The sequence below is a fragment of the Suricata suricatta genome, chromosome 7 (assembly GCF_006229205.1).
Source record: "Suricata suricatta isolate VVHF042 chromosome 7, meerkat_22Aug2017_6uvM2_HiC, whole genome shotgun sequence".
In the NCBI taxonomy this organism is placed as follows: domain Eukaryota; kingdom Metazoa; phylum Chordata; class Mammalia; order Carnivora; family Herpestidae; genus Suricata; species Suricata suricatta.
The window spans coordinates 99,580,181-99,589,123 of NC_043706.1; positions in this window are offsets into that span (position 1 = coordinate 99,580,181).

Consider the following 8,943-nt stretch of genomic DNA (forward strand, 5'->3'; position numbering starts at 1 on the left):
AGAACCTCAGAAATTCTAAGGCATATCTCAAATGTTTCTTGATATATTATGTTTATTTATAAAATATGTATGATGCTATTTCTCCAAACGTATCATAATGAGATCGGTATTCTGAGAAACAGGCATCCCCATGGGTTTGTAATATCCTCAGGAACCCTCCCTATTCCTATTATGCCTCATTCAGATCACAGTAGGGTTATCAACCATTGTGGCTTGTCCAGGACTGAAGAAGTCTCTGGGACATGGAACTTTCAGTGATAAACTGGGAAAGACTGAGGCAAACTATTACCATTTGGTCACCCTAGAACTTAGACCTTTATAACTGGACTTTATGTGGTGACTTTTATATTCCCATGGTTTTCATTGAAAGTTAGATTTACTGGAACAAGAGCTCATCTTTTCTAAGAAAGCATTGTCAACTTAAAATTGTCAGGGGACAATAATTAAGCAAAAGCATTTATTTGGGAATCAAAAAATTGCTATTTGAGGTACACAGATTTGGGCCACAACCCAAATAATGTTCCATCCAGGAGCAAAAGTCAGGGGTTTTTTTTAAGCAAAAAAGGAAATGCTTATCTAGGCTGTTTGCAATGAATTTTTATTGGGACTGGTGACAGAAAGCTAAGCATAGCAATGTATAATTGGTTGCTAAGGCTATCACTATGCAAAAGTCCTTTACTATAATAAATTGCAGGTGCCCATGCAGAGTCCTTGTAAAATTTGCAGTTTGGCCTCGTTCAAAAGTTCATCATTCTACCCAGTGAGGCAGGCATAAGGCCCTACTCCTTAATGGCCTCCCAGCTCCATCTTAAAATCCCTGGACGTAAGTGACCCCATTTCATTTCATCTTTCACAGCATTCAAAGCACTGAAAAGGAAGTCGCTTGTAATGATCACTGCTTGATTTGACTGAGATCAGGTTGCTAAGAGTTTACTGGTAAAAATTTTAAAAAGTACCAGAATGAGTATCAGATCAGAAGTCAGAAGACTACAAAGAGCGTAGATTTGATTCTTGGATCTACCCTATATCTTACTGTTTTAACTTAGAAAAGACACCTTCCTCTCTGGGATCATTTATTTATTCAACAAATGTTTATTAATCTCCTAATCTATTATTACAGCACTATGCCAGCTCTAGGAGGAGGGGAAAAATAAGTGAGAGTCAAAGCCTTTCCCTCATGGGCTTAAATTCAAGGGGATGAAGATCTTTAAAGCCCCACTCAGCTCTAAAGTTCAAAGGCTTTACTCACCTTATTCCATTATTTAGCATCCCTGCCTTGCCCTTTGTTAATTATCCTTCTGTTTTTATAACTCCAAACTCTCATAAATGTAGAACCATGGTTGCAAGTAAAAGCCTTTCTCATATCTGAAATAACTGATTAGAAGAAAGATGCTTCTTTGGCTTTCTCTGTTTCAAAATAAATATTTTACCCATAAGCTTGGAAACAGTTTAATTCTCTTCTCTTGACATTTGGGTTGAGATGATCATCTTGAGGCAATCACCTTGCAAGGAGTATTGGATGAAAATGTTGAGAGTCATTGCTGAAAAGATTATATTTAACAAAACTAAGGAGGTGGTGTCTGGGTGTCTCAGTCAGTTGAGCCTCTGACTCTTGATTTCAGCTCAGGTCATGATCCCAGAGTTGTGGGATCAAACCCCCCATTGGGATTCTATCTCCCTCTCCCCACCCCTACCCCCTATCTTCCTCACTCACACTCTTTCTCTTAAAAAAAAAAAGTCTAAGGAAATCTATGTATACCAATACAATTTCTCTGGAAGAAAGTCTGAATTTAGGTTTAGACACTCTCCAATATAAGGCCAAATATTTGAAAATAATACTCTTGCCTTCTAAATTAGAAGTTCTTCTTATTTGTTTAAACCAAAAATTCACAGCAACCTTCATATTCTCATTGTTAACCCTATTTTAAGGTAACACATTTTAAGGAGATAATGCTGAGTTGGTGAGCTAACCTTTAAGGCACTGCAATCCGCAGGAAAGTGAGCAACTAGCTGAATTCAGTGAAAGCTGATAAATGCTCTGTGTCAATTTCCTAAGATGGGCTAGAATGTGATATGACAACAGCGTAACTTAATACCAAGCAGAGCAATGATACAACGGTGTTCAAGTTTTCTGAATTATTGTATCTAGAACTACAACTTTTCAGCTATTTATGTACTTCTGTGTCTCTAAATAACATCTATTATGTAGCAAGAATAGAAATTTGTTCTGGCTTTGCCTATTCAAGAAACAAATCTTGTCTTCCCTACGGTAATATGCTGCAGAATGGGGAAAAATATGCTGATTGAACCGCTTTTTTCATGCAATTGTGAATTTGTGTATTTTTCTCTATCAGCATAACCTTTCCCTTTTGTGCATTATTTCTCTGCACCTCAGATTATAATTTGCATGTTTCTTTTTTGGGTAACTGATCATGCAGGTGACCAAATACCAACTCTGAATATATTAATTAGGAGAGCCACGGTTATTCACATAAAAACATCATTCCTAAGTGTCAAACTCAGGTCTTCTGGACAATAAATAACCAAGTGGTAGCTGTATGGTTTTGTATTCATCTTTTTATATGTGGAAATAATCTTCATGATGCATTAGCAGTTTTTCTGCAAGCATACAAATTTAATGCTCTTTACAGTGACAGGACAAACTAACTCCCAGGTTGTCCAAACCCAAGACAGAAAGGTACTCAAAGATTCTGTGAAGGGGTCCAAATTTAAATGAATTCCAGAGCCTCGAAGCAAAATCATAAAATGTATCATCCGTTTTCCTCATTTAATGAAAGCTAAGCCATAGCTTATGAATTTGTTGGAACAAATTTCACAAACTCATTCAATTTTTCACTCAACCTGCATTAATTGTTTCAAATACTTTACAGAAGACAATGCTCTGTATTTTGGGCATAAATCCAGCTTTTTACTAAAAAAAAATGAAGGGGGAGAAAAGGTGCAAGGATGCATCAACACTAACATGAATATGGAGTCAGGATATTAAAATTCATGAAGTCCTGTCAACTGAACTGATGCAAACTCTATTTGCCCGAAATACATGATGACATTGCAAGCCAGGAAAGATGAAAACAGCTCGCGAAAGCTTTTTCTGATGCTATTTTATTTCTCTGAATATCAAGTAAGCTGCCTTTCTCCAGGTAGGAGCCACATGCAGATTCGTAGCTCTGTAAAGTTAGGCCCGAGTTGGTTTTCCAAGCAAGAGTTCCCCATCCCTCTGTTCTCCGCCTTGCTCCCTTCTCTGCATGCTCGCTGCATATGGAACAGAAGAATTCTCTGAACCATGATCGCATTCTCTCAGACAGGCAATGTCCCCTCTTGTTGCTTGCCTTGAATTGAAACCAAACAAGCCCCATGAATACATTTGCATTCAGACTCAGCAAAACACTCCCTTTAAAAGATTGTCTTGGGGACCATTCCAAAGAGCTCTGACTGGTGGCTGTAAGAAGGGAAGCAAGCCTTAATGCAATCTGGGAATGAGCTGGGAGATACACAAACTTGCTAGAAGAATTCTGACAAGCCCTGAGGTAAAGATCTAATAAAACATGGCTACAATTGTTAGTAGTTTAAACTGGAGAGTTTCTGAAATTTTGCAAATTGAATTGGACAAGTCAGTGTTTTCTAATTTGTAAATTAAACAGGACAAGTAATGCTTTGAAATCTTGGGCTCTGTCACTCACATTTTCTTAGAGTCATCAATCATCATGAATCTTTTCATTAAACCTGTTACAAAATGTGATCTATTCTTAAATACACTTTGAAAAGTCTTGAAAAATTCCTTGCGATCAAAGACCGTGTCTTCTGTGGATTCTGTGAAAGGTTTAGCATTTGGCTGGCACAGCTCAAGTTTAATTATAATTGCAAGAATAATTATGTGTAGATCCAGGAGGGACCTTGGGAGGTCAAAAGTCCAAAGACCCACCTTCAGGCTATGTGGCTGTTAAACTTCTCTGGAACTGAGGGTTTATCCTATTTAACAGAGCTCTACAACAGAAAATCCCATGGCCTTCCGCTTACCCCTGAAATATTATAACCTGTCTGGTTAGAAATTTTCTTCCATTAACATTTACTCTTTTATTATGGCTTAAACACGCATTGTCCAGGAATGGAGTGCTGTCCACTAAAACTTTCTGCAAAGGTGGTATGTTCTATCTCTGAGTGTCCAATATAATTGTCACTGGCTACATGTGGCTATTAAACACTTGAAATGTGGCTGATGTAACTGAGGAACTGATTTTGAATTTTGTTTAAGTTTAATTAATTTAAATGGCATTTAAATAGCCACATATTGCTGGTGGCTGCGTTATTCTAAAGATTATGTTCATCGTAATTGTTAGTTGAAAATGTCATCTTCATATTTTCATTTGTCTCCATATATATATATGGAGAGAGAGAGAGAGAGAGAGAGAGAGAGAGAGAGAGAGAGGATGCCTTTGGTCTGTTCTGTACCAGGCACAGTTCTAGCTAGAAGGAATATAGTCGTGAATAACAGAGAAAGGCACTGCTTCACAGAGAACTTACATTCTAGTGGGAGGAAGCACAAGTAAATTACAAGATAACTAGAAACAACAATAAATATGATAAAGGAAAACAGCAGGACATGTGACGAATACTAACTGTCCAGATGTTAGAATTACTATTTCATATAAAGTAATCATGTGGGTCCTTTCTGGGGAGATGAGATTTGAGCTGAGACCTGAATGATGAGAAAGAGCCCTTCCTGCTCAGGGCCAGGGAGAAACATCCCAGGAAGAAGGGAAGAACAAAGGTAAAGGTCCAAGGCTGGACCTAGCTAGGCATGAGGCAGAAACAGAAAGGTCAGTGTGACTTGAACTCAGCAAGTGGGGGAAAGAAGGAATAAGATCAGATCAAAGAGGTAAATAATGTTAGATCAAGCAGGGCTTTAGGGACCATGCAGAGGAGTTTGCTCTTATTCTAAATGAATAGAAAAGATTATAGACCCACAAGCACTCTTATTTACATGTCATAATGCTAACTACTGATGGAATAACACAGACACAGAAATAGCTGTGTTAAATTTCATTTTATTCTATGTACAGGTTATTTAGAAAAAAATAGAAAGCATTAATTACCAGCAGTTTTTGCTTTATTTCATTTTAGAAAGAGCTCGGTCAGCATATATTCTTTGTCCCTAACATTGCTGTTCCTATGTCTTAGTCAGATATATGCCTACAGGAGTGAAATTATGTAGAGAGAAGAAGGAAAACTGCCTCTTTTTCATCTCATGCTACAGGTAACTTTCTGAAGTCTATCAGATAAAGAGCACTTTTTGTTATATTCTTTTCAAGATGTTTTTCTTCTGACTATGTACCAGCAGATTATTTACAGCATCTTAATACCTAAACAACCAAGGAAAGGAGTTTATTTAGCTTTATTGAAAAGCCAGATAAAACTGGAAAAGTCACGTAGCACTATAAGTGATCGTCGTGGAAGGGGGCACCAGAGGTGGGCAGAGACACCTGCAACTTCTGTTATTCCACGAGTCAGCCAGACTACTTCAGCTGTCCAGCGCTTGAATCTCTGCCTGTGTTCCTCCCAAAGCCGTGTATTCACACAACACAAACAGACCTCTCCAACTTGGGATGACCACTCTTTGGTCAACAGGACACAGTTAGATACCTTCCATGAAACCCTCTAAATGACAATAACCAACAACATTTTCAAACGAGATGCTTCTTGGAGCAACTCATCCTCTCAAAAGTAAAACTCAGATGCTCACAGATTATCAGTGGGTAACTCTGAGTTTTACATGTACGGCAATGACCCATGCAGATCTGAGGTTGTCAAGTGTCGTTTCTATGAGATAAATCAGGAGCCTCCATCCTTATCAGCAACTGAAGCAGCTAATTCACATAGCTCAAAAGATGATTTCTATGCATTTTTGAGACTGCAGGATCTCTCCATCTGTAGTCCAATAACTACAACCACATTAAAACATCTGATCAATAGCCCAAAGCTAAACAGGGCCCCAGGAGGGAATCTCCTTTTGCCAGAAATGTTTGACTCTTTTCCTAAGTGGTGGGCCCCAATCACTGCCAAAGTATTTACTCTAATTACCTCGTCAAGTATAGTTCCCTCAGGATGAATTCAAAGTATATTCTACCCAATCTTCTAAAAGGGAAATCCTCTAATTTCCCCCAAATTACTGACCCATTAGTCAGCTGGCCAATCCTTTTCAAGTCTGCTAGGATCCTTTCCAACAAATTTTTAAATTGTGGTGTTAAATCTAACACCCTCCCTAATAAGTAAGCAGATGTTTTAGGCACAACTATTTCTTTACAGATCATTGACTTGCTTTGGTCCATCTAGCTGTAAAAACAATTAAGAAAACATGAGAATTTTTAGTACTTCAAAACATGTTAACTCTAGAGAAATGGCTATAGTATATACGTGTAGTCTTGATTTTCCTCTAACTAAAATCAATGGCATTAAATATTACAAAATATTGCTATTGGTAAACAGGATAAAAGTTTGGGGAATTCTTCAAAGAGTGACATTTTGCCTAGGCCCTAAGGCTTTTCATAGAAAGAGATATAGGGAGTGAGGAGCCTTCCCACCAAAGCCAAGATACAAAATTAAGAAACTGGGGGGGAGGGGGAGGGGGGAATTGTTGTTGAATTGGAAGTAGTTGAGATTTTTTTCTAGCATGTTCTATGATTATTTAAAAGAAAAGGAAGATAAAACTAAAAAGGTGGGTTGAAGCCAGACTATGAAAAACTATGAGTTAAATAATGACTATGGATTTTATTCCGTAAGCAATCGAAAAATATTGAAGACTTATGAAAATAAGAGCTGCTTATTTCCACATCCAGTCTCCTTCAATTCTGGAGATGTGCTACAATTGTGTGCTGGAGATAGAGGAAGTATAACATGGTTACCGTCAACAGGAAGGTAAGTGTACACACTGTATGAAGTCACAGGCTCTGAGCATGACTACCTCTTTAAATTTGGAATCCATCACATGTTAGCTGCATAGCTTTGGACAAGTTAACATCTCTGTGTTTCCTTCCCTCATGTATAAAAAAGGAAAAATAATGGCACGTTATGTAAAAAAGCATCTCATCAGAAAAAAATTACATCTTAAGCACTATTTATTAGTGGTACTTAGAATAGCATCTGATACATAGTAATAACTCAATAAATGGTGATTGTTATTATTACTATTACTTCGCAAGCACTGTTCTATATATTCTGTATACATTATCTAATAACATCCACCCAATAAAACACACAATAAATCGACACCACAATCTAATATTTATTCAATAAATAAATCCGTATAATAATTTTCATTTTACAGTGGAGGTAATTGAGACTCAAAAATGTTATGTTATTTTACAAGGTTGCACACCCTTTAGAGAGCCAAAATTCCAGTGTAGTCTTCCCCAGAATCTGCACTCTTAATCATTACTCTTTCTGCTTTAAGCAACTATATTAATTAAATTAGATTGGTATAACAAGAAAGAAGTACATTTCAGCAATCTTCTCCTCAAGATGAATAATTACATGGCATTAGCAGGATCTATGATAGCATCATTTTAGATGTTCCATTAACCCAACATTTTATCTGCATCCACACATTCATATAGCATCCCCAAATTCTCAAGAATAAGTATATTTGGCTTGAATACTCTTTATATCTCCAAAGATTACCTTCAGAAAAGTCTACATCTGATCATCCATCAATTTCCCATATCCTTTTACCTTCTTATTTGACTTCCTTCTTTCTAATCAACAGAAGGGGCATGATTGGGGCTGCACCTTAGACAGATTGCTCTGGTATCAGTAATTTGGTTGGACTGAAGCAGGAAGAGACTGGAAAAAGGAGCCCAGTTCAGAAGCTATTGAAGTCATTTAGGAGAATAAAAAGGGCCTGAACTTAGGAAGTAGCAATAGGATTTTTTTGAAAGGAAAACAAATAGAAGAGGTTATGCTTGTTGCTTGTTGAATTGGAAGCAGTTGAGATTTTCCTAGCATATTCTATGATTATTTAAAAGAAAAGGAAGATAAAACTGAAAAGGTGGGGTGAAGCCAGACTATGAAAAACTGTGAGTTAAATAATGACTATGGATTTTACTCTGCAAGCAATGGAAAAACATTGAAGATTTATGAGAATGAGAGCTGTTTATTCCCACATCCAGTCTCACTCAATTCTGGAGATGCACAATAATGTTATGCTTGAGACAGGAAGTACACCGTGGTTACCATTAGGAAGTGCTAAAACAGAAGGAATCTGACAGATAATTCTATGGAGAATGTAACCAGGAAAGAGGATGCTTTGATCTGCGATGACTAGGACGGTATAAATAATATGAGTTAGGAGGTTTGTGGCACCTTAAAGATGCTGTAGAGCTTGAGGGGCACACACAAAGACAACCTAAAACACCCATCCCCAAGTGGAAAGGAGAACTAATCACATTTTCTTGAGGCCTGTGCCTCATTAACTTGACTAAAAGCTATAAAAATTTCAGCTTTAGACCAAAAATTTTAGCCTCTTCTTTACTAATCTCTCAACATCTATAACTTTAATTGTTATAGTGATGCCTGCCTCCTCACATTCCTGTTTCTCAGAATAAGGATCAACATTCCAACTTTTTAGAAATTGCCAATCCTACTGGTTATTTCAAGGACAAAAATGCAAAACGAAAAGAAGACAAATGTAAAAGAGTGGGGAGATGATAAACTTAATTTTGAGTAGATCTAATTGAGCTTTTAAAGGTACAATCCAAATATGAGTCTAGGACTTAATAGGAAAAAATAGAGATATATTGTAATATATCACCCCTTAAGTTGGAAGAATTGGTTAGCCACAAAAGAGGAAACAAGTATTTAGGAGAGAAGAGAACTGGCCCAAGGGACTGTCTGAATTGAGACAGAAACGAGCCAGGGAAAGTTACCCAG